Consider the following 27,868-nt stretch of genomic DNA (forward strand, 5'->3'; position numbering starts at 1 on the left):
ATTCCATCTTCACTTTAATTAACATTTTCAAAAAAATCAACTAAATAGTTTGTAGGATCATATTCTTTGTTGAAGTATGGAATTGACAAAGGAAACATTTTCATATTTTTTCTATTAGAAGCATCAATCTGTGAACAGAAAAATAATGGTGGATCATGATGTTTTAAATCATACAAAACAATTTGCAATGCTTTTTTACCTAAAACATTACAGTGGCAGCAATTTACTTCTTCCACATGATATTTTTGGTGCAATTTTTGAATTATTGTAAAGGTTAGAGTTCATTTTCATGCTACAATCTAATGAGTTATAAGAATGGTGATGCTTAACTGAATGATAAATATGAGTTATTTCAGCTGCAGTAACTAAATCCTCCTTTCGTATTCTTTTTCACAAGAAACCTATCGAGAAGATTTGAAGAATTTTCTGATTTTTGAGCCGATTTATGAGCTTGTGAGTCTCTATGCTGAGTAACTGCTAAGATACCTATATAACCAACTTTAAATACATTTCTGCATAGGAGACATTGTGCCTCATTAGGATCACTTGTTGAAGCTAGCCAATTTTTGTTATAAGAACAAAGCCTATTCTTCTTTTTTGGGGGAAATTCCAGTTTTGTTGGCTAAAAAATAAAATCTGTTTTCAAAATATGTTTGTATATAACATGAAATATGTAGGTGCCTATAACCGTATAAATGAATTAGATAAATGTTTCTTTGTAAAGTTATAGGATAAAGAGTTTAAACAAAGCCATTGAACTCTGTATTATAAAAAGTGATTTTTCTGATACCTATGATTTTATTAATTATCTACCAGTCGCGCGATTTTTTTGTGAAAATTAGATCATGGCCACACATGTGCAAGTTTTTATGCTTTGTCAAAAAAATATAATTTCGTCGAGAAGTATGAAGTTAAGTGCATGGTGTTTGTGAAACTACATATATGAGCCAGAGAGGCTAGAATAGGTTAAGATTCTCTCTATGATTCATTTCTCAGTGGTGTATTTTGCATTTAACTGGGTTTTTAACATATTCCCCCCTTTAAAGCTTTGAAATGAAATTGATTTTTTTTTGTCGGTTTGGGGGCCCTGCGTATGAGAGGTCTGAAGCGTTTGCCTCCTATGCCTGTTCAGAAATCTGGCGCAGCCATTGATAAAGGAAAATAAAGGACAAATTGGGTCCTTTCTCATTTCAATAAAGGACAAGGACAGTTTGGCTAAAATAAAGTATTGTCCGTGGAAATAAAGGACATCTGGCAACCCAGTGTGCGTTATAGGCCTAATGAATGTGATGAGTATTATGAGCAATTGTGAGAGAAATAGTGGGCCAGTAAATCAGAATGTCTTATAATGGGGTATTTTAACTTTCCAGATATTGACTGGAATTTGTGGGTTAGTCACTCGCACACAAACAATTTTGTGGATTTATTGGATGACTTTTCTACAGCAACATGTTCGAGAAGCAACCAGAGGGAGTAATACTCTTGATCTGGTTATCAGCAGTGATTCTTCATGCATTAAGTATCTGTAGATAAAGGAACCATGAGGTGGCAGTGATCGCAGTGTACTGATGTGGGATTTACTTAAAAATGTAACTACCATCAGGGATAAGGGGAAGGGTTTTTGTAAAGGTGACTACAGTGGTCTCAGAGTTTTTAAATTCTATATAGTGGGATCAACTGATGATGTCACCAACAGTGAATTCTAAATGGGAAGCCTTCAGGGATTTAATCTTGGAGGTTACTAGGCTTTTCATACCAACTAAGAAATACTGTTCAAGCTTTAGGCCTAAATGGATATCAGATGAATTAATGCAGCTTGTTGCAGATATAAGCTAGTCTGTAATCAAGTCACAAAGGAGATTAGGCAGGCAAAGGCAGATTACAAGAAATCTTTGGCAAAGGATACAAAGAAAAACAGCAGTGTTCTTTACTTATGTAAACTCATGAAGGAAAGGGATGAATCGGATCGATCCACTTAACATACATGGTTTGACTATTGATGTTCATACTCAGGTAGATGATAAACTGAATGAGTATTTTGCATTTACAGTCACACATGAGGAGTTGGTTCAAGGAGAGGAAAACCAGAAGTTCATCAAACTCTAACAGGAATGTAAGTGATTTTGTAATAACTGAGAGCAAAGCAGAGGAGAAATTGTTGAAGTTAAACATAAGGAAGGCACCTGGGGTGGATGGAATCTATCCAGTTATATTAAAGGAGGCGGCAAAGGAAATAAGCAAACTCTTAGCCATAATTATGAAAGCTTCCTTGGACCAAGGGGAGGTCACCATGGACTGGAGATGTGCAAATGTGTGCCCAATTCACAAAGGGGATCAAAGGGAGAAACAAGTATTTTTTTTTTTTTTTTTTTTTTTTTTTTATGTAAACCTCAAACACGAGAGGTATTAGAACCTATAGTACTTAGTACCGCGCTTGGATTGTAGATTGAGAAGACGAAAGAAGATATTTGTTGACATTGGACTTGAACTTCTGTAGACTGTAATTTTCAGGAAATACCTATGAAGGAAGTTTGTCCCAGAAAACGGCAGTTGAATGAATAAACGAGGAAGATGAAAAGTTGGTTCTGTGAGTTTGAAGTTGTACAGTAAATGGGTGTTGACTGGTGGCAGCACGTGTTTGGACAGTTTTGAAAGAGAGAGCTGGAATTATAGAAGCCAATTCAGAAGAACAGTGACCATGGAAATATCTGTAGAAGAGCCATGCAGCAGAAACAGTATGTCTATGGGACAGCGAGTGAAGAGACTCTGTTAGAGATGAATCATTAATTAACCTAACTGCCCTCTTCTTAACGGAATCAAGAAGCCTGAGAGAGGTTTTGTGGACACCACCCCAGATGTGGGAACAATATTCCATGGTAGGGCGGATTTGCGATTTGTACAGAGTGAACAGCTGTTTGGAAGAAAAGTAACGCAGAGAGCAAAAGAGAAAACCCAATTTTTAGATGCAGAGGAAGCAATATTTGTAATGTGCTTGTGCCAAGAGAGATTAAAAGTCAGGGTAATTCCCAAAAGAGATATATCATTTTGCCTAGAAATCGGAGTGTCACCAAAGATAAGCATAGGAGCAGAAGAATCCTTTTTGCGAGATATAAGACAAGACTGAGTTTTAGAAGGATTGAACTCAACTAAGTTGTCTTTGCCTCACTGGAGAATTACCTGGAGATTGGCATTTAAGGAATTGGTAGCAGATTTATGAAAAGTTGAAGCTGATTGGTCAGGGCAAGGTTTCTCAAAATGGAAAGTGGATGTAATGTGCTATCATCGGCAAAACTATGGATAGGATTTCCAGTGACTGGAAGAAGGTCATTAATATACAAGAGGAAAAGAGTGGGGGAAAGAACTGAAACTTGGGGGACACAGGCATTAGTGGAGAAGTTAGAAGACAGATTGTTCATTAAGTAAATGAACAATCTGTGTAAGGCCATTGAATTAGTCCGTAAATCAGTAACATAAGCCAGAATATCACCAGTGGATCAACACTGGCGGAATCCATACTGCTGATCGTAGATCAGACAGAAGGTTTATAGGTAGGTTAAGAGTTGGCGGTTAATTGATTTCTCCATTACTTTAGAAAGAGTAGAAGTACTTGCAATGGGACGATAATTGGATGTGAGGGATTTGTCACCCTTTTTAGGAACTGGCTGGATATGAGCAAATTTCCAAACAGAAGGGAAAACACCTTTGGAATAAGAAAGTGAAAAAAAGCCGGCAAAGAACAGGAGTATGTTCAGGAGCACATGTTTTGAGAACAAGTGGAGAAATACCATCTGGACCTGGAGCTTTCTTAGCATCAAGATTCGTCAAAATCCTTTTAACATCCTTTTGACGGAAGACCACAGGAGGCATTGAATGCAGCGTGTTAGGAATGGTGGGAGGTGTTTTACCAAGATCATTATTACGTGAGTTAGAAGAAAATTGGCATGCTAACAGGTCAGCTTTATTCTTGGCTGAGCAACAACAGAACCATCTGGTTTTGACAGATGTGGGAGCAGAGATGGGCAAAAGTTGCGGCCAATAGCTTTGGCAAGAGACCAGAATGCTCATCTACCATTAGGGCAAGAAGCAAGGTTTCTACTCTTAGCCTGTTCAAACTCTAGTTTGTACTGATTAATAACTGCATTACAATTGTTGCGAGCTTTGGTGTAGGCAGAAAATGAAGGTGAAGAATTAGAAATAAGCCAATTACAATATGCAATGTTCTTCTCTTGAACAGCCTTAGCACATTTATTAGAAAACCAAGGTTTAGATAAAGGACGAGATTTTAAAGTGAGTGTGGGATAAAGGATTCCATTCCTTCAAGAATAATCTGACTGACAAGATCTGAGCAAACATTGACATCAGAAGTATTGAAACAGTAATCCAACAAAGGAAAAGAAGAAAAGAAATCTTGCAGGTCATCCCATTTTGCGTTCTTGTAATGCCAAATAATACGAGGTTAGGAATAGCCATGAGATAAAGGCTCCATTGGAGAATAGACAATCACCAAGTTGTGATCTGAGGTGCCTAAAGGACCTCTCAATTTGACCGTATACTTAGAAGTGTTGTTTGTGAGAAAAAGGTCAAGCGTGTTGGCTGTATGGTTAGGATTGTCCGGTATTCTTGTAAGTAAATGAACAATATGTGTAAGGTCATTAGTAATTGCAAAAGCCTCAGCATCTCGACCAGCTGGGTCGGTATGAGTAGAAAACGGAAGCCAGCTTGAGTTGTGAACATTAAAATCACCAAGGAAAATTACTTCATTGTTAGGAAAGTTGGACTGGAGAAAGTCAAGTTGCAAAGAGCGGAAGTCAAAGAGCTCCAAGTGATTAGTGGAGTTGGGTGAACGGTAGAGACAGCAGATGAATTTGACACAGTGAGGTAGAGGGATTTTAAGCCAGAGAAGATCGAAAAGAGGAGATTCCAAATTACCAAGTCTCTGACAGGGAATATCGGATCGGACATATGCACAAATACCACCTTTGAGGTGAAAGGAATCATACAGCGAATAATTTGGGCAACTGAGATGGACAGTAGTTGAATCAACCGATAACTGAGATTCTCTCAGAAAAAGCACATGGGGTTTGGCAGACTGCAAATGGAAATGGACATCGTTGAGATTAGAATTGAGACACTTATATTTGTGAAATGAATTAGGGAGTGCTTGGGAGATTTAGATCTTTTTGCAGATAAGCTTGCTCTATTAGTTTGACAATTCATGGTGTATTCAATAGTAAGGAAAAGTGGGGGTTGACATGCTGTATGAGGTAATGAAATTTTTAGATATGGTGCACACGTGGTAAGAATATACTCAGATCCTTGACATAACGTGGCCTTGACAATGCTCCCCGCATACACACTACTCGGACTCCCTCCAGTCACTATCTAGCAGAGTAGAGGTAGCAAAATTATACACTAGCTGATGCGGAAGCCTTCTAGAGAGTTACCAATAGGTTTGGTTCAGTGTACTAACTAGCCGCCGGCCTGCGAACACCGTTTTGGAGCTGTACCTTCGAAATGTAAGGAATATTTGATCTCGCCACAATGTTCATCATAACCTCAAAAGTCATCAATCATACTGCATTGATGGAAGGGATAGGGAAGGGTTGACTGGAACTTAGCTCTCGAGACTAAACATGTGTTCCACCACTTCAAGCATCCAATAAGCAAAGGGGTGGTATTGCACTGGTTGATGAGAGTCTTCTATTACTGCCTGGTAACACGGAGGTGCGGCTTTCCTCCATCTGGTGTGGCGCCATACCTCGACCCATGCTTGCTTTGGTTCACACCTGGGTGGTCACCCAACATGTGCTTGTGCATGGAGGTTATACCCAGGATTACTAACAGTCCCACCATCGTGAAGGTGCAAGCAGAGGATTTGGCTGTCAAAGACCATCCGGACTTCGTCGAATTGTGTCCACTTGACTTGAGTGTCACCCGAATATCAGTTCCATCAGCATTTTAGACTCCTAAGTAGCAAGTAAAGCTTGTCTGGCATATCTGAGAGAATGTCTGTGATATCCTCAAGGACCATCCCACTGTATAGAATTTAAAAACTGTCTGATACCACTTTAATCACTTTTACGAAAACAAAAACCGTTCCCTTTACCCATGATGGTAGTTAAATCTTTAAGTAAATCCCACATCAGTACACTATGATCACTATCACCTAGTTGTTCCTTTATCTGAAAATTCTTAATTTTTTTAAATAACGAAATGCAATTAGGCATAATATATTGAGTAAGAACCTAATATCTATATAATATCGGTGTAGATACACCATAGATAACTCTTAAGAAAAACTATGCTGGTAATTTGGGAGGTATCATTTCCTCTGTATCTCATTGTGCTCTTCCTTCACAACGAGTTGCCATGGTATTGCACTACCTTGAATAAAATGCATCTAATAGAAAAATAATTATAATTATTAATTTTTCTTGAAGTAATACTGCCACCAAGTTGACATTTCTTGGAAACAAAAGAAATAAATGAGAATACAACTGCCCCATCACTACCCACTATCCCTCGTGAAAATCTGATAGCAACAGCAGTGCGCTTTTCTTCAAAATCCAAAAGTAAAAGATAGTCCTCTTTCACAGAAAAGAGCCTTTTTACTAAAAAAAGGCCTCCCAAGTGAAGAAATAGATATAGCAGTGGACAATGCAGATGGTGCAGATTCCAAGCAAATAGCATTTGAAAAATATCCATCAAAATCTGAAGTTGTATATGTAAATAGATAAACACAAGAAAGGCACCTGGGGTGGATGGGATCTATCCAGTTATAATAAAGGAGGCAGCAAAGGAAGTAAGCAAACCCTTAGCCATAATTATGAGAGCTTCCTTGGACTCAGGGGAGGTACCCATAGACTGGAGATGTGCAAATGTGACTCCAATTCACAAAGGAGGATCAAAAGCTGACAAGCAATTATAGACCTGTGAGTTTAACTTCTGTTCCAGGAAAATTAATGGAGGCACTAGTTAAAGAAGCACTGCAGGATCATTTAGACAAGACTTCAGTTATAGCTCGGACACAGCATGGTTTTGTTAAGGGGAAGTCTTGGCTGACCAATTTGATTGGATACTATGATGCAGCCACAAAGGAACTGGATGCAGGGAATAACTTTGATATTATATACTTGGATCTTAGAAAGGCTTTTGATACTGTTGCACATGGAAGACTGCTGCACAAATTGGAGCAGTGTAACATTGGAGGCAAATTGCTGCTGTGGGTAAAGGGGTGGCTGAGGGGGAGAAGACAGAGTGGTAATCAATGGACACTGCTCGTCGTGGACTAATGTTATTAGTGGAGTCCCTCAGGGCTCAGTGTTGGGTCCATTATTGTTTTCTGTATTCATAAATGATATTGATGATGGTATATCAAGCTTAATGTCGAAGTTTGCAGACGATACAAAGGTAGGCAGGGTTGTCAAGGACACTACTGACACTATGCTGCTGCAACAGGATCTGGAAAGGTTGAGCAGATGGGCTGAGAGGTGGCAAATGAAGTTTAACATTGACAAATGTAAAGTACTACACATGGGAAACAGCAACCCCAGAGCAACGTATCAACTCTGTGGTACTACACTGACAGTGGTAGAGAATGAAAAGGGACCTGGGGGTGGTTGTGCAGGCAGTTATGAAGTTCTCTGAGCAGTGCATACGGGCTGCAAGAGTAGCTCATGGTGTATTGTCAATGATATATAGGAATTTTTCTAGCAGGGATAAGGAGGTGATTATTCCCTTGTATAAGGCAATGGTCAGGCCACACCTAGAGTACTGTATACAGGCCTGGAGGCCTCATTTCAAGAAGGATGTAGAGCTGCTGGAACGAGTACAGAGAAGGGCAACAAGATTAGTGAATGGAACAAAGGGGTGCTCTTACGAAGAAAGGCTTTAGATTTGCAAATTACAGTGTCTGGAGACTAGGCACCAGCGAGGTGATCTGATAGAGGTGTATAAAGTCTTGAATGGTTTGAGCATGCTCAATGCTGATGGGATTCTTCCTCTCGCTCAGAATAATCACCTGAGAGAGCATAAATTCAAATTGAGGAAAGACAGATGTAGGATAGACGTGCGGAAATTTGCCTTTAGCCAGCAAGTGGTTGGTTGGTGGAACAGACTTCCATCCCTTGTCGTGGAAGTTGATAGCCTAAATAAGTTTAAGGCTCAGCTGGACAGGTATTTTGAACGAACAGAGGGGTGAAGTGGGAGTGGTTTTTTTTTTTTTTTTTTTTTTTTTGGCTGATGCTGCATAAGCTTGCTTTCTTGCATCAAATGCCTCTGCTAATGCTAATGCTAAATCCTCCTCCACCACCATCCTCTATACTTGTGAAGTTACAAAGATTATGTTCATCTTTTGTTTTGATTGGGGTTGCCTGCTATCGATTTTATAAGTTGTACCTGAGGCCATGGCTCTACGGAAAGTCCAAAGAGCATGACAAATTGTTGTGCATAGAGAAACATTTATTAGAATTAAGTGATAAACTCTCTGAATTGAATGGTTCTCTTAAAATAGTTGAATAATCTTTAAACCATCAGCAGCATCAGTTAAGCAAAATAAAGTTTGGGCCTACAAATGAGAAAAGTCTTCCAGGTTTCGTTACTCTGATGCATCTGAAAAAAGAAATACCTTCAGTGAAATCATTGATGCTGAGCAGATGGCAGTTTCCCGCAACTCCTTGCTTTAATGTTAGTATTCCTTCATGGCAAATGGCTAATCCTTCTCAAGATGAACAAACTTTATCAATAGGTAAAACTACTGTGGATGATGATGATAATCTTGAATCTTCTGCAGATCATGAACAAGATAAATGTTTGGTAGATCCACTGTACATTGAGAAGTTAAATGGTACCGTTGAAGTAGATACCACTGGTGATACTAATGTTCAAGAAGTTAACTACTGAGAGATATGCCATGAACTGTATTAAAAACATATAAAGAATTTTTTTGTGATATTTTGTATACTACACAGTGAGAAATCAAGTCTGTTATTAAGATTATCAAGTTGGCTATCACTATTATGTGTAAAATAAATAACTCTTCACTAATACTATTGTTACTTATTCTCAGTGAGTACCACCACCCAGATGGCACCATTTAAAAGCTGTGTGCAATACCAGGGTACCTGCCCACCCACTGATGATAGGACAATAGCTTTGAAACGGTGCCGTCTTGGTGGTGGTACTCAACTCAACTCCTTGTCAGAATAAGTAACAATAGTCTTCTCTGTTAGTGAAGTGTTACTTATTCAAGGTAGTACAATACCATGGTAACTCGTGAAGGAAGAGCACAATATGAGATACAGAGGAAATGGTGTATCTACACCGATATTATATAGCAAATTCTTAATGCATGAAAAATCACTATTGATAATCAGATCAAGGGTATTACTCTCTCTTGTTGCCCCTCGAACATGTTGCTATAGAAAACAATTGTCCAATAAATCCACAACAGTCTTGCTAGCATGCGAGTGACCAACCCACAAATTCCATCTGGAGAGTTAAAATCCCATATTACAAGACATTCTGATTTACTGGCCCACTCTGTTCCTCTGTACAATTGTTCGTTCTACTCATCAGAATCATTAGGCCTATGACACACTCCTGCTCTCGTTTTCCATTAGCATTAGTAGAGGCATATTTGCACATCTTCAGTCCATGGGTACTTCCCCCGAGTTCAAAGAAGCTCCCATTATTGCTAAGGGTTTGCTTACTTCCTTTGAAAACTGGGGTAGATAGATTCCATCCACCCCAGGTGTCTTTCTGATGTTTATCTTCAACAATTTCTCTTCCACGTTACTCTCAGTTATTACAAAATTATCTAGCTCTCTGGCATTCCCCTCCCTGAGTAACTCCATATATGAATGTAGATGCAAAATATTCGTTTTGTTAGCTGCCTGAGCAGGATCATCAACAGTTAAACCATTGATATCCAGTGGACCAATCTGATTCATCCCCTTCCTTCTAGAGTTTACATAGATAAAGAACTCTTTGCTGTTTTTCTTTGCATCCTTTGCCAAAGATTTCTCATAATCTGGATCCTGGCTTATGACCACAATGTCATCAGCAAATCGTGAATGGTTTATGTACTCTCCATTCACATTGACTCCTTTCTGAAAGCTTCCTCAAGGGCAGCAGTAAACAGCTTCAGAGATATTGTGTTTCCTCGTCGAACTCCTTTCTCAATTTTAAATACTTTGTCTAGCCTAATAAAGGAGATAGCATTCTCATATATTTTCTTCAAAATCATAATATATGGGGTATCTATTTTTTGTCTTTCCAGTGTCTGAAGCATTGCCTTATGCTGTGTGGAGTCAAATGCCTTTTCATAATCCACAAATGCCAGGCATAATGGTGTTTTATATTCATTTGCTTTCTTCATTAGCTATACCATTACGTGAAGGTGATCCATAAGTTGAGAATCCTGTCCTGAAGCCAGCTTGCTCTTTCGGTTGATTCTCATCAAGTATTCTTTCTAATCTGTTAGTAATGACCCTTGTGAACAACTTGTAGATGTGGGATAACAAGCTAATTGGTCTATAATTTCCAATTTCTGATTTATCTCTTTTCTTATGCAGCAAAACTCTGACTGCATTATTCCGCTCCTTAAGTCTCACACCTTTTCTAATGCATTTTGTGAAGTCTTGCCAGTTTTTGTGTCATGGGGCTTTATCACTTTCAGAAAGTTGTAATATTCCTTGTCGATATCTTATTCCTGAGCAGTTTGCAGAAGCTCAGCTTGTTCTTAAGTTCGAGTACATACTGCTTTTTCTCCTCTTCTGTTATCTCAAAGACCTTCGCATTATTTACTCTAGTCAGTTTTTTCCTTTCTTTTCTTACATCTATATCAAGTGTGCATCTTACCATTCTGTTGATCACTTCCAACATTTACTTTGTTCAGGTTAATAAATACAGAAAACAACAATGGACCCAACGCTTAACCCTGAGGTACTCCACTAATAAGATTAGTTCACGAAGAGCAGTGTCCATTGATTACCACTCAATCATTCTTTTCCCCCACTAACAGAAGATATAACGATATATCTTCTCTTAGTGGGGGTGAAGTCAATTTCATTAGTTGTTATTCCATTTGGACTCTCTTCCATGTCCACTTTCGGTTCACCCTTTTCTTGAAAAAAGTGTTCATTACTGACATTCCTCGAGATTCTGCAAATTCCACAAGTCTTTCACCTCTTTCATTTCTTTCACTAATTCCAAAATTTCCTATAGTTCTCCTTTCTGTGCAGTTTTGTCTCTTTCCAACCTTAGCATTAAGTCCCCCTTAATGATAGTGTAGTGAGTTTTCTGTTCATCTAGAAGACTCAATTTCGGTGTACATTTCTTCAACCTCTTCATCATAATGGCTCGATGTTGGTGCATAAATCATTATAACCTTTAGTTTATACCTCTTAGAAATCCTGAGTAGTAGTCTTGACACTCTTAGTTATATACTTTTGAATTCCAAAATATTGTTTTTTATATCTTTCTGGACCAGAAAGCCAACTCACCTTCACTCCTTTCACTGTTTCCATTGGGGTACAGCAGATTTCCACTTAATAAACTTATAAGTGATTCATTTCTTCTTGTTTCAGCCAAACCGATGATATTCCAATTCCTTTTCCAGCTCTAATATCCTGTCTTCACAGATGAGCAATCTTACGTTGTAAGAGGTCAAGTTCAGTTTTTGGGGAACCTGGTCGTACCCAGAGATTCTTAGTACCCTCTGCTTCCACTCTGATCCTCTCGCTGCCGTAAGAGGTGGAGTGAAAGCCGCTGGGGACTGTGGGCCATTTTTTTCATCTTACTGTCATGTGCTGGAGGGTTTGGTCTTTTCCTCTTCAAGCTGACCAGGCATCTTGAAGAGAACCACTCTACACGTTTGTTGCCACCTAAGTGATGTAACAGGGCTTACCATCGAGAAAGTGTGCATGGATTTTAGGGAGGCAGGCCATCCGGACTTCTCCTAAATCTTCTGAAATAGAAAGATATTGGATCCATCAGTGTTTTAGACTGAGTGTCTGATAACACACAGAAAGCCTCTTTCCCTCTAAGCCCCGCCAAACATTTACTGCCCACAAACTCTTGAATTTCATCAGTCCATCTCCATTGTTGGCTTCCAGATTTTCTTTTAGCTTCTGTTAGGTAAAAAAAAAGTGCAGCCATTATCAACCCTCTGCAGGATAGAAGCCTCCTCAACAATTCATGCTGAGGGAAATGGACCATAATCTGCCACACTGGTCCAGTGCGGGTTGGCAGATCAACCATATTCAGCAGTCAGGGGCTTGAACCCCGGTGATATTCTACTCAAAGAGCGTTTGCTACTGCACTCCTGCTCCTGACCATTTGGCTACGGAGGCCGACATTCTGCTATTTTCTTAGTCCATCTGTCATGATGTCTTTGAGCTGTCCTGCCCTAGTCCATTTCAGTTCTTTAGTTTTGATAAAAATATCCTGTACTTGAGTTTGTTGCCTAATCCATGTGTTGCTTGCTCTTCTTATCCAATAGTCTGATTCTTAATATAATTCATTCCATTCTTTGCTGTGTAGTTTTCTGTTTAGTTTTCAGCTTCTCTTCTGTTCTTTTGGTGAGTGCTCAAGTTTCACTTCCATAAGTCATGATGGAGAGTATACATTGGTTCATTATTTTAAATTTCAGACAAATTGGAATATTGCTCCTCACTATGTGATTATATTTCCATCCAGTTGCTATCCATCCAAAATTTATTCTTCTCTTGACTTCTAGCCATTTATTGTTATTACAGCTAATGACTTATCCAAAATAAGTGTATGAATCCACCTTTTCAATTTTTGCTCCTTCAGTGATTATATCCCTTCTTGTGGCATACTTGTTTATCATCACTTTTGTTTTAACCATATTCATCTTTAGTCCGAAAACCTTACTTACTCTGCATAACTGATTAAGATTTTCCTCTAATTCTTCGGGATCATGGCTAATGATCACAATGTCATCTGCAAATTGTAAATGATTTAGGTACTCTCCATTCACATTGATACCTTTCTGCGACCAGTCCGATCTTCTGAATGCTTCTTCAAGGGCAGCAGTAAACAACTTCGGAGATATTATCTCCCCTTGTCAAACTCTTTTCTGAGTTTTAAATTTACTACTTTGTCTAGTCTAATAAAGGAGGTAGCGTTCTCATATATTTTCTTCAAAATCTTAATGTACGGGATGGGATGTCTATGCCTTGATTTTCCAGTGCCTGAAACATTGCCTTTTGCTTTATGGAGTCAAATGCCTTTTTATAATCCACAAATGCCAGGCATAATGGTGTTTTATATTCATTTGCTTTCTCCATTAGCTGTGATATTATGTAAAGGTGATTCATAGTTGAGAATCCTGCCCTAAAGCCAGCTTGCTCTTTCGGTTGATTCTCTTCAAATATTGTTTCTGATCTGTTAGTGATGACCCTTGTGAACAACTTGTAGATGTGGGACAGCAAGCTAATTGGTCTGTAATTTCCAATTTCTAATTTATCACCTTTCTTATGGGGCAAAATTATGATTGCATTATTCCACTCCTTAGGTGTGACGCCTTTCCTAATGTATATTGTGCTGAGGGCAATCAGTCTTGCCAGTGTCTGTTCTATGTCTCTTCCTCCTAATTTTAACAAATGTACAGTAACTTTATCGTGACTTGGGGCTTTTTGATTATTTTTTAGGTCGAACATGCATTTTATTCAATGCATGTTCGACCTTATCAGGAAGGATATCAGGTACGTCATATTTGTTGACAATTTGTGAATGGTGTCATTTTGTGAAGCAATACGTATATATAGAGAGAAAAGAAACTAAAAAAAAAGTATATGGGAGAAGAGTAATAAATATTATACAGTCGTAATTAAACTTAATGGTTAAGCTTAGAGTACATATAGTTTTATGTATTCTAAGCTTAACCATTCAGTTTAAGTTTTATTAAGTGTTCTATAAAGTTATAATCTTAGCAATTAATTGATAAGAAGTAAATATATTAACTTTTCACTTCTTTTAAAAAGAAGTGAAAAGTTAATATAGAAAAAGAAAATTAAACAGAAAAAGGAAATTAAATTAATTTAAGAAAAAAAAATACAGTACACCTGTAATGTGATGCTTACATTACCTAACTTGTTTATTTACTGTGGAAGTACAGTATTTGTTCTTTTCATAGAACAGCAGTTCCCACAAAAGCAATTCTCATGCATATTAACAACCTATATTGTTCTTTAATGTGATGCAATGCAAAAAAATTATCAGTTTTCTGGAGGTGCTTTGTTGTAAATATTTTTTTATTTGGGAGTAACCTCTTGGAAATAGTAATCTAAATTTATAGAATATGAGTTTTACTTTGTCAGTAAAAGTTAGTGTTGTGTACATCTTGGACATTAAGTGCATTTGTTAGGAGATACTAACAAATACTAAATATCTCTATATTTTACTGTTTATTATTTAGGAAACTTATGTATTAGTTAATATCATATTATTATTTATTATTATTAGCTATATGGTGCAAGGAAGCCTGAGGCTTATGCTGCACCAGCCATAAAAAATTCCCAAGTTACCCAGGGAGAGAGAGAGGGAGGGAGCAGTAAAAGGGAATCACCAAGAAAGAGAAGAATGATGATATCCAGCTCAGGACCCTGGGTGTGCAAGCCCATACTCACCAGATGTTGAGCCCCTGGGGTTAAATATCCCAGTATATGAAGGGTGCAAATTTGTTTCAGAATGATCAGATATACAGGGTAGCAACAAAAAAAGTTCCAGGACTGAATTTTTATTTAACCTTCCCATGAGTGGATTTCTGGACCATATGCATGTGTCATGGGATGCTGTTTTTTAAAAGAATTTGGTAGTTTGTAAAATTTGTAATTTTTATTCTCTCTCTCTCTTAATGAAACCTTAAACACAAAAGGCATTACAGTCTGTACAGATGTAGCCAAAACATGCTATGTCTGTACTTTTAGTGTCGGGACATGGCTCTTTGGAATCTTGGAAGCTACTAGGCTTTTCATACCAACTAAGAAATATTGTTCAAAGTTTAGGCCTAAATGGATGTCAGATGAACTAATGAGACATGTGGCAGAGAAGAAAAATGCATGGGATACCTATAAATTAACAGGTGACATGGAAGCCTATAACCAAGATATAAGCTGGTCTGTAACCAAGTCACAAAGGAGGTTAGACAGTCAAAGGTAGATTACGAGAAATCTTTAGGATTTCTCGTAATCTACCTTTCTTTGCATCCAAAGGATGCAAAGAAAAACAGCAAAGTGTTCTTTACTTATGTAAACTCTATGAGGAAGGGGATGAATCAGATTGGTCCACTTGATATCAATGGTTCAACCTTTGGTGATCCTGCTCAGATAGCTAACAAACTAAATGAGTATTTTGCATCTGCATTCACACATGAGGAGTTATTCAGCGAGGGGAATGCCAGAGGTGAATGAAACTCTGGCAGTGAGCTAGATGATTTTGTAATAACTGAGAGAAAAGTGGAAGAGAAATTGTTGAAGATAAACATGAGAAAGGCACGTGTGGTGGATGGGATCGATACAGTTATATTAAAGAAGGCAGATAGTATGAATTAGAGCTGTAATACTCAATACGTTCTAAGTTGATATTAATATTTGTAAAATAATAAGAGTTTACCTCAATATATTACGCGGAACACTTCCGTATGATACTCTCCAGAAATTAAAACGAAAAAATCGAAAACTTACATTAGAGTAAAAAATAAACAATTAAAAATCAATTTAAAGCAATTAAAAATTAAAAGAATCTAACGAAAATATTCAAAACAATTTTCCTTCCTGAAGCTGACAATGCTTTTCGACCGTATGTTGTTATCACAGGAATGAAAATTTACTCAGGACTCGAATGATATCCAACTTAACATCTATTGAAAACTACAAACACCAGTATGCTTCTACATTATAATAGCTATCACCAGTTTACCAACAAAAGATCAATTATCTTTAATCAATTTCTAAATGCCTATAAATATTCAACGACGGAATCTGCTTTTGGCTCTGAAATAAAAATATTAACTAGCAGGTTCTTAAACGGGGTTATCCCCTTGCCACAATAAACCAAATTTGCGTATAGGCTAAGGATAGGATACAAAATACTACACCAACCAACAATAGTAATATCAAAAAATACTTTATTTCTGTCCCATATGATGAACAGTGCCACAAACAGCTTAATACTTTCTTTAAAGATGCCGAATTTAAAATTGTGGCCAGGCCAATACGGAAATTACGCACTATACTGAACAATCGCTCGGTTCTTTCCGCGTTCGCAACACAAGTTAATGATATGGTATATACAACATTTCTTGCGGTGATTGCGACTCATCTTACCAAGGTTTGACTCTATTTTCTCTGAATATTTGTGTAAATCAACGTGAAGCCTCAGTTCGTGCTTCTCGTTCAGCAGCATCAGAATTAGCCTTTCATGCCATTAATGAAAAACACTTTTTTATTTAACGAGGCCAAAATACTTAATATTCAACGTAATTATATGCGACTATTAATTGCAGAAACCTAGAAATTAAATTACACGAGAATTCTGTTAATGTTCGGTGGCCATATTTGATCTCCGATGCAAGTGGACCTTTACGCACATGCGCGAAGACAAATAATCACTATTCAAGTTTCAGGTTCAACCCTATTCGGTAATTTTCATTCCTGTGATCACAACATACAGTCAAAGCGTTGTCAGCTTCCTTTGACGAAATTGTTTTGAATATTTTTGTTAGATTCTTTTTAATTTTTAATTGCATTAAATTGATTTTTAATTGTTTTAAATTGTGCGTTAAATTGATTTTTAATTGTTTATTTTTTACTCTAATGTAAGTTTTTGATTTTTTCGTTTTAATTTCTGGAGAGTATCATAAGGAAGTGTTCTACGTACTATATTGAGGTAAACTCCTCTTATTATTTTACAAATATTAAAGGAGGTAGCAAAAGAAGTAAGCAAACCCTTAGCCATAATTATGAGAGCTTCCTTGGACTCAGGGGAGGTACCCATGGACTAGAGATGTGCAAATGTGACTCCAATTCACAAAGAGTATCAAAAGGCGACACAAGTTATTACAGACCTGTTAGTTTAACTTCTGTTCCAGGGAAATCGGAGTGTCACCAAAGATAAGCATAGGAGCAGAAGAATCCTCTTTGCGAGATTTAAAAACAAGACTGAAGCATTGAAATCAACTAAGTTGTCTTTGCCCCACTGGAGAATCACCTGGAGATTGGCATTTAAGGAATTGGTAGCAGATATTCGAGAAATTGAAGCTGATTGCGCAGGACAAGGTTTCTCAAAATGGAAAGTGGAATGCAATGTGCTATCATCAGCAAAACTATGGATAGGATTTCCAGGGTTTGCTTACTTTTGCTTCCTCCTTTAATATACAGCGGGCCCTCGTTATAACGCGGTTCGCTTTACGCTGATTTGCCGTAACGCTGTTCTTGTATTATAACCCATATCTGATTATAACGCTGTAACTAATTGCTATAACGCTCTTTTGGCATATTTAACGAAATCGTTTCATTTGATGGAGTCCATAGCTTGAAATTGAATAGCAAAACAGCATTAAAACGTTTCCTATGCTGACTTGAGTAATTTTCCCACGCTCTGTGAAATTTTCTGCATGCTAATTTAATTGCAGTACAGTGACTTGTTATGTAGTTCCGAGATCAATATTTTAAAAAATGATCAAGTATATTGCTTGTAATATTTGCGTTATATGCATTTATCCGAAGTCTAGTCATCACTCAGTACAATATTTGACATCGTGCATAACGGACAGTTCACTCGAACGTTGTATCATAATTAATGCAACCAACGCAGTGACATTTTTGAAGAGTTAATAATGGCAGATAAGAATGAAAAAGCAACAACGTCTGGACACTGTAAGAAGACTACAAATGTAAGAAAAACACTGAATTTAAAAATTACATACAAATTAACACTTGACACAGAAGCCTATGATAGATACAAGTTGATCTGTAACTAAGTTACAAAGGAGGTTAGGCAGGCGAAGGTAGATTACGAGAAATCTTTGGCAAGGGATGCAAAGAAAAACAGCAAAGAGTTCTTTACTTATGTAAACTCTAGAAGGAAGGGGATGAATCAGATTGGTCCACTTGATATCGATGGGTCAACTGTTGATGATCCTGCTCAGGTAGCTAACAAACTGAATGAATATTTTGCATCGACATTCACACATGAGGAATTATTCAGCGAGGGGAATGCCAGAGGTGTATTCAACTCTGGCAGTAAGATAGAGAATCTTGTAATAACTGAGAGTAAAGTGGAGGAGAAATTGTTGAAGATAAATACAAGAAAGGCACCTGGGGTGGTGGGATCTATCCAGTTATATTAAAGGAGGCAGCAAAGGAAGTAAGCAAACCCTTAGCCATAATTATGAGAGCTTCCTTGGACTCAGGGGAAGTACCCATGGACTGGAGATGTGCAAATGTGACCCCAATTCACAAAGGAGGATCAAAGGGCGACACAAGTAATTATAGACCTGTTAGTTTAACATCAACTGGTGAAATACCACCACTTTGCTTATTGGAGGCTTGAAGTGGTGAAACCCATGTTTAGTCTCTAGAGCAAAGTTTCCGGCATCCCCCTTCCCCCATACTTCTCCTTCAACCCATGCACGGTACTAAGTACTATAGGTTTTGATACCTTTCGTGTTTGGGGTTTTTATAAAAAAAAAAAAAAAAAAAACCTTCTGTTCCTGGAAAATTAATGGAGGCACTGGTAAAAGAAGCACTGCAGGATCATCTAGACAAGACTTCAGTTATAGCTCAGACACTGCATGGTTTTGTTAAGGGGAAGTCTTGGCCGACCAATTTGATTGGATACTATGATGCAGTCACAAAAGAACTGTGTGCAGGGAATAACTTTGATATTATATACTTGGATCTTAGAAAGGCTTTTGATACTGTTGCACATGGAAGATTGCTGCACAAATTGGAGCAGTGTGGCATTGGAGGCAAATTGCTGCTATGGATAAAGGGGTGGTTGAGGGGGAGAAGACAGAGAGTGGTAATCGATGGACACTGCTCATCGTGGACTAATGTTATTAGTGGAGTCCGTCAGGGTTCAGTATTGGGTCCATTATTGTTTTCTGTATTTATAAATGATATTGATGATGGTATATCAAACTTAATGACCAAGTTTTCAGACAATACGAAGGTTGGTAGGGTTGTCAAGGACGCTACTGACGCTATGCTGCTGCAACAGGATCTGGAAAGGTTGAGCAGATGGGCTGAGACGTGGCAAATGAAGTTTAACGTTGACAAATGTAAAGTACTACATATGGGGAAACAACAATGCCAGAGCAACATATCAACTCTGTGGTACTACACTGACAGTGGTAGAGAATGAAAGGGATCTGGGGGTGGTTGTGCAGGCAGATATGTTCTCTGAGCAGTGCAGATGGGCTGCAAGAGTAGCTCATGGTGTGTTGTCAATGATATAGGAATTTTTCTAGCAGGGATAAGGATGTGATTATTCCCTTGTATAAGGCAATGGTCAGGCCACACCTAGAGTACTGTATACAGGCCTGGAGGCCTCATTTCAAGAAGGATGTAGCTGCTGGAATGAGTACAGAGAAGGGCAACAAGATTAGTGAATGGAACAAAGGGGTGCTCTTACGAAGAAAGGCTTAAGTTTTGCAAATTACGGTGTCTGGAGACTAGGCACCAGTGAGGTGATCTGATAGAGGTGTATAAAGCCTTGAATGGTTTGAGCATGCTCAATGCTGATGGGATTCTTCCTCTTGCTCAGAATAATCACCTGAGAGGGCAAATAATCACCTGAGAGGGCAAATTCAAATTGAGGAAAGACAGATGTAGGATAGACGTGCGGAAATTTGCCTTTAGCCAGCGGGTGGTTGGTTGGTGGAACAGACTTCCATCCCTTGTCGTGGAAGTTGATAGCCTAAATAAGTTTAAGGCTCAGCTGGACAGGTATTTCGAATGAACAGAGGGTTGAAGTGGAAGTGGTTATTTTTTATTTTTATTTTTTTTTTTTTGGCTGATGCTGCATAAGCTTGCTTTCTTGTATCAAATGCCTCTACTAATGCTAAAGTCCCTGTAATCTTAGGTTTTAAGCTTTAATTTATAGTAATGATCATTGGGGGGGGGGAAGCATCTTTTTATTCATTCCTGGAGAAATACTACACCGATGAGCCAAAATATTTTGACCAGTGAGTCGTTATGCAGAAAGAAGCAACAGCAGGTGAACTGCCACACACACTCAAGTCAAGACATGGTATAAAAAACACTTGATACTGAGCTCCATTAATTAGTGTTACTCTCTTCAGATGGGAAAGGTAGCAGACTTAAGCGAGTTTGACAAAGGCCAAATTGTAATGTCGAAATGGATGGGTCAGTACATATCCGAAACAGCATGGCTAGTGGGATGCTCATGGTCAGCCATGTTTAGTACCTACCGAAAGTGGTCCGAGGAGGGGAAACCCACAAACCACTGGCGAAGTGTTGGGTGAGCAAGGCTCTCCAGATGGTACGTGCAACAGAAGGGTGACTGTGGTGCAACTTGCCGGTAATTGGAATGTTGATGACGGGAGTAATGTGTCACAACACATAGTACATCAAACCCTGCTGAAAATGAGGCTGCGTAGCCGCAGGCCGCTCCAAGTGCCCATGCCAACCACAATTCACCAGCGACAGTGCCTACAATGGGCACGCGAGCATCGAAACTGGATCTTGAGTGATTGGAAGATGGTCGTCTGGTCTGATGAATCACATTTTCTGTTGCACCATGTGGATGGCTGGGTATGTGTGCGTCGTCTACCTGGGGAATTGATCGTGCCTGGATGAACCATGGGATGGAAACAAGCCAGTGGCGGTGTCATGCTTTGAACGATGTTCTGCTGGGATACCCTGGGTCCAGTCATCCATGTGCCAGGTACTCTGATGTCTACCACCTACCTAAACATAATTGCTGACCAGGTTTCATGGCAATGGTCTTCCCCTCTGTTGGTGCAGTCTTTCAGCAGAATAATGTGCCATGCCACACCACCCGGATTGTTCGAGACTGGTTTGCAGAACACGGGGAAAAACTTCCAGATATTGCCCTGGCCTCAAAATTCCTCAGACATCAATCCCAGGTGCCTCCGTAGCCAGGTGGGAAGGAGCATCAGTGCGTAGCACACACTTCTTGATTAGACCGGGGTTCGAGCCCGTCACCACCAAATACGGAGGAGGGTCAAGGGAATGACCACTGCATATTCCCGGAGCAATATGGCCTTAGTTGCTAATGCTCCTAAAAACCAAATAACAAACAAACAAACATCAATCCCGTCGAGTATCTGTGGTTTGTGTTTCAACAGCAATTCCGATCTGTGCCATCTCAACCGTGGACCATACAGGAGTTAAAGGATCTGCTGGTTACATGTTGGTACCAGATACCATAACACACATTTAGAAATCTTGTAGCATCCATTCCTTGCCGGGTGCGAGCTGTTTTGGCTGCATGTGGAGGACCACATCATATTAGGTAGGTGGTCATAATGTTTTGGCTCATCGATGTATATTAACCACTTAATTCCCAATCAATACTGCAATCAGTTCCATACTTGAACACACTATTCCAAATGTAGTTTTACAATTGCCTTATACAGGGGGACTAAGACCTCCAAATCTCTACAGGATAATGTTCAATTCATCATCAGTAGGACACCATAGACTTTCCTGGCTACTTGTTTACACTGCTCAGAAAACTTCATATCTGCCCATATTATAACTTCTAGATCCCTTTCTTCCTCTGCTGTTTCTAATTCATCTCCACTAAGCATATAATTTATTTTGGGGGTTACTATAACATAACTGCCATTTTTCTGACCATTATTGTAGCCTGTTCAAGTCATCCTGAAGGAGCTCTGCCTTTATAGCAATCTGAAGAATCCATTAATCACAACCCTTTGTCTTCTGTCCTGCAGCCACTCGGCAGTCCATCTTAGAATTTTTACAGTAATCCTGTGTTCCAGCTTATACAGTAACCTTTCGTGAGGGATGAACCGAATCAAGTGCCTTTTTTTTTCTCTCCCTCTCTCTCTCTCTTTTTTCTCCCCTTTTTTTCCCCTTTGCACAACCTACCTCCACAGGGAGAGGATGGGCAGTGTGGACCCCACTACAGCCCTGCTGCCAAATGGCCGGAAGAACATCCCAAAACTACTGTGCAGATCAATAGTAAAACTCTCACTGTCTCTGGCCTTTGCAGAGTTTGTATTGCGACGCAGAGTATACAAACATGGAATTAGGGTAGTCCCCAGTGCTGCTTGATGATCAACAGTATACACTACACCAGGAATAGACAACCTATTTAAATGGAAGGCCAAATAAAAATAAAATGTCTGTGAGGTACACATGGGAAAAAAATTTTTTAGGATTTAAAATGGTGTATAATGAAAAATTGTCATAAACAGTTTTATAATTTATTGTAATATTTATACGTATTCATATGCATAATTAATTTTATTAATAAGAAAAAATTAAATAAATTTAAATTAAAAGTAAAATTACAAATATCATTACAAAAATACAATTATAATATACAATTATAAAAGAATTAAATCAGATTATTATATTTTCAATTATGCATTGTGATAGGTTTCAATAAATACCTTCCTGGAATAAAATAGTAAATCAACGCCAAATTATTTACTTTTATCTGTCGACTAGTCACTGACATTGTCATTGGAACGCATGATACACTTGCTGCAATCACATTCTGCAGAGCTGAGAGTCCAGAAACCACTACTGACTGCATGCAAGTCTATGCCTGCTTACCAGTGTTGCCAGAAACTATGCTTGCTTAACGCAAAAGATAAATTTTTAACAAACATGTAAATAAAATTACAAAAGTGTACAAAATTACAGAAATTATAAAATTTACAGAAAGAGAGGAGACAGGCATAACATCAAGTTTTACCTTTCGAGCATCGTTGCCAGAATTAACTTTCCAGTTGATAAGCACGCCACTGCAGAAGTTGAGAACTGTGGAGATTTAGAAGAGGTTTTTTCCGACACATCAAAAAATTTCTCTGCAGCAGCAGAATCAGCACTGATGACTTCACCACATACTTTAATGTTTTGGAAACCAGCGCTATTAAACCACCATTGCTTGCCACGAACTTGGCTTGAGGTGCGCCATACTTATCCTTAATATCTTCATAAATACTTCTTGTTTTGCTTGAATGGCCATTGGACTGAGGCACTCGCTTCTGAATCTGATTTTCCATCCATATTATTAATAGCTTTTCCATCTTCGATATAGCACCTGAACACTGTTTTGTGATCACTGTTGATCTTAAATAAATTGCAATAGATAGTAATAGAGGCATGATGCAAGAGGCATGATGCAAGAAAGCAAGAGTATGAGCTTATGTAGCATAAGCCAAAAAAATATATATAATAAAATATAAAAAAAAAAATTACAACCATTCCCTCTAAAAGTTCGTTCAGTTCCTTCTTGAATTTATTTAAGCTATTAAATTCCACAATGACAGATGGAAGTTTGTTCCAGCAATTAAGCACCGACTAGCTAAAGGCAAATTTCTGCACATCTATTCTACAATGCTCTTTCCTCAGTTTGAATTTATGTCCCCTTAGGTTCGTAATCTGAGCAAGTGGAAGAATACCATCAGAATTCAGAGTGCTGAACCCATTCAAGGCCTTATACACCTCAATCAGATCACCTCACAAGTGGCTAGTCTCCAGTTGCTGCAGTTTGCAGGACTTAAGCCTCTCTGGGTAAGAGGATCTCTTCATTCCCCCTCACCAATCTTGTTGCCCTTCTCTGTACATGCTCAAGCAAATCTACATATCCTTCCAAAAATGAGGCATCCAGACCTGCATGCAGTACTGGTCTGGATGCGTCATTTTAGGAAGGAGGTACAAAGGGATAATCAGCTCCTTTTACCCTGCTAGCAAAACTGCTGTATATCATTGACAAAACCCCATGTAGTGCTCTTGCTGCCTGTCTGCATTGATCAGAAAACTTCATATCTAACTGCACAATTACTCCCAGGTCTTTTTCATTTTCTACCACCCTAAGTGTAGTACCACACAGTTTGTACGTTCCTCTGGGGTTACTTCTACCCATATGCAGTATTTTGCAATTGTCAGTGTTAAACTTCAGTTGCCATTTTTCAGCCCATCTGCCCAAATTTTCTAGACCTTATTGCAGTAGCACACTGTCATTAGCCGACCGGGCTAGCCGAGTGGGTAAAGTACCTGCCCGGTAACCCAAAGGTCGCGGGTTCGATTCCCGCCTCGGGCTTGGATCAAAGTACTGCAAAAACCTTGGGAGGTGCAATGTGGCCACAGAAGCCGATGCGCCAACAACTACCAAATCAAAAAAAAAAAAAAAAAAAACACTGTCATTAACAACCCCTGCCAACCTTTGTACCATCTGCAAACTTCAACACTAAGCCTGATATACCTTAATCAATTTCATTGATGAATATACAAAACAACAGTGGGCCCAACACCGAACCCTCTGGACTCCACTAATAACATTAGTCCACAAAGAGTAGCATCCATTCATTACCACCCTCAGTCTTCTCCCACTCAAGCACCCTTTTATCCATTGTAGCAACGTACCCTTAATGCCATTCTGCTCCAATTCATACAATAGTCTTCCATGTGCAACAATCTCAAAAGCTCTCCTGAAATCCAAGTATATGATATTAAAATTATTTTTTGCAGTTCCTTTGTAATCAAATCATAGCATCCAATCAAATTTGTCAGACAAGAATTTCCCTTAACAAACTGATGCTGTGTCTGAATTATTACTGCAGTCTTGTTTAGATGATGCTGCAATGCATCTTTAACCAGTGAACCAATTATTTTACCTGGAACAGAAATTAAACTAACTGGTCTGTAATTACTTGTGTCACCCTTTGATCCCACTTTGTGAATTGGGGACAACTTTGACCTGCACTTGCATTTTCTGTTACCATTAGCATTAGCAAGGGCACATGATGCAAGAAAGCAAGCTTATATAGCATCAGCCAAAAAAAAAAAAAAAAAAACCCCTTCTCATTTTATCCATTCACTTGCTCCAAATATTTGTCCAAGTCTGCATTGAATCTGATTAAGCTATCAACTTCTACGACAGATGGCAGTTTGTTCCAGCAATCAACCACCAGGCTAAAGGCAAACTTCCACACATCTATTCTACAACTGTCTTTCCTCAATTTGAATTTATGCCCTCTCAGGTGATTATTCTGAGCAAGAAGATGAATCCCATTAGCACTGAGCATGCCCAAACCATTCAAAGCTTTATATACTGCAATCAGATCACCTCGCAGGTACCTAGTCTTCAGACACTGTAATTTGCAAAACTTAAGCCTTTCTTCGTAAGAGCACCCCTTTGTTCCATTCACTAATCTTGTTGTCCTTCTCTGTACTCATTCCAACAGCTCTACACCCTTCTTAAAATGAGGCTTCCAGACCTGTATACAGTACTCAGTGTGGTCTGACCCATTGCCTTATACAAGAGGATAATCACCTCCTTATTCCTGCTAGAAAAATTCCTGTATATCATTGACAAGACACCATGAGCTATTCTTGCACACCGTCTGCACTGCTCAGAAAACTTCATATCTGCCTGTACAATTATCCCAGGTCCTTTTCACTCTCTACCACTATCAGTGTAGTACTGCACAGTTGGTATGTTACTCTAGTGTTCCTGCTTCCCATACGCAGTATTTTACATTTGTCAGTGTTAAACTTCAGTTTCTGCCTCTCAGCCCATCTGCTCAACTTTTCTAGATCCGGTTGCAGCAGCGTATTGCCATTAGTGTCATTAACAACCGTGTTGACCTTCGTATCATCTGCAATCTTGGACATTAAGCCTGATATTAGCATTAGTAGAGGCATTTGATGCAAGAAAGCAAGCTTATGCAGCATCAGACAAAAAAAAAAAAACCCCCACTTCCACTTCACCCCTCTGTTCGTTCAAAATACCTGTCCAGCTGAGCCTTAAACTTATTTAGGCTATCAACATCCACCACAAGGGATGGAAGTCTGTTCCACCAACCAACCACCATCATAAATATCATTAATGAATATATATCTATAAATATAGATATATAATGAATATATATCTATATATATCATAAATATCATATACCATCATAAATATCATTAATGAATACAGAAAACAACAATGGACCCAGCACTGAACCCTGAGGGACTCCACTAATAACATTAGTCCATGAAGAATAGTGTCCATTGATTACCAATCTGTCTTCTCCCACTCAACCATCCCTTTATCCATAGCAGCAATTTGCCTCCAATGCCACACTGCTCCAATTTGTGCAGCGTTCTTCCATGTGCAACAGTATCAAAAGCTTTTCTAAGATCCAAATATATGATATCAAAATTATTCATTGCATCCAGTTGCTTTGTGACAACATCATAGTATCCAATCAAATTGGTCAGACAAGACTTCCCCTTAACAAACCCATGGTGTGTCTGAGCTATAACTGAAGTCTTGTCCAGATGATCCTGCAATGCTTCTTTAACTAGTGCCTCCATTAATTTCCTGGAACAGAAGTTAAACTAACAGGTCTGTATTACCTGTGTCTTCTTTTGATCCTCCTTTGTGGATTGAGTCCATGGTACCTCCCCTGAGTCCAATCATAATTTTGACTAAGGGTTTGTTTACTTCCTTTTCTGCCTCCTTTAATATAACTGGATAGATTCCATCCACCCAGGTGCTTTTATGTTCATCTTCAACATTTTTCTCCTCTAATTTACTCTCAGCTATTACAAGGTTATCTAGCTTACTCCCAGAGTTTAATACACCTCTGGCATTGCCCATCCTTAATAATACTTCTTATTTGTGAATGTAGATGCAAAATATTCATTTAGTTTGTTAGCTACCTGAGCAGGATCATCAACAGTTGAACTATTGATATCCAGTGGACCAATCTGATTCATCCCCTTCCTTCTAGAGTTTACATAAGTAAAGAACTCTTTGCTGTTTTTCTTGGCATCCTTTCCGAAAGATTTCTCGTAATCTGCCTTTGCCTGCCTAACCTCCTTTGTGACTTGGTTTCAGACCAGCTTATATGTGTCATAGGCTTCTGTGTCACCTTTTAATAATTAATATTATTATTAGCTATATGGTGCAAGAAAGCCTGAGGCTTCATGCTGCAAGAGCCAAAAAAAAAAAAATTCATTCCTAAGTTACCCTGAGAGAGAAGTAGAAGGAAATTACCAAGAAAGAAAAAGAATGATGATATCCAACTCAGGACCCTGGGTGTGCCAAGCCCATACTCACCAGATGTGATCCCCCTGAGTTTGTTTTTATATGTATCCCATGCATTTTTATTCTCTGCCACATGTCTCATTAGTTCATCTGACATCCATTTAGGCCTAAACCTTGAACAATATTTCTTAGTTGGTATGTAAAGCCTAGTAGCTTCCAGGATGAATTCTTCCCATTTGAGATGAATGCCTCCCATTTTGAATTTGCTGTTGGTAACATCATCAGTTGGTCCCATCGTATAGAATTTAATACTGTCTCAGGCCACCGTATTCACCTTTGCGAAAGCAAAAACCCTTCCCTTTAGCCCTGATGGTAGTTACCTCTTTGAGTTAATGCCACTTCAGCACACTGTGATCACTACCACCTAGTGGTTTCTTTATCTGCAGATTCTTGATGCATGAAGAATCACTACTGATAATCAGATCAGGAGTATTACTCCTAATTGCCTCCCAGACATGCTGATGTAGAAAACAGTCATCCAATAAAATCCACAAAACCCTTGCTAGTGTGTGAGTGACCAACCCACAAATTCCAGTCAATATCTGGGAAATGAAAT

The 27,868-nt window shown here is 38.7% G+C and overlaps 1 protein-coding gene and 1 pseudogene across 1 annotated transcript in view; both read left to right on the plus strand.

Annotated features, from left to right (window-relative positions):
- The window catches only part of LOC150090465 (peroxisomal membrane protein PEX14-like), a 28,989-nt pseudogene extending 20,088 nt beyond the window's left edge, over window positions 1-8,901 (plus strand).
- RYBP (ring and YY1 binding protein) overlaps window positions 1-27,868 on the plus strand; it is a 105,095-nt gene that overhangs the window by 24,679 nt on the left and 52,548 nt on the right. The gene's annotated exons all lie outside the window — the stretch shown is intronic.

This window comes from Mastigoproctus giganteus, chromosome 2 (assembly GCF_048544385.1).
Source record: "Mastigoproctus giganteus isolate SK-2022 chromosome 2, ASM4854438v1, whole genome shotgun sequence".
Taxonomy (NCBI): Eukaryota; Metazoa; Arthropoda; class Arachnida; order Uropygi; family Thelyphonidae; genus Mastigoproctus; species Mastigoproctus giganteus.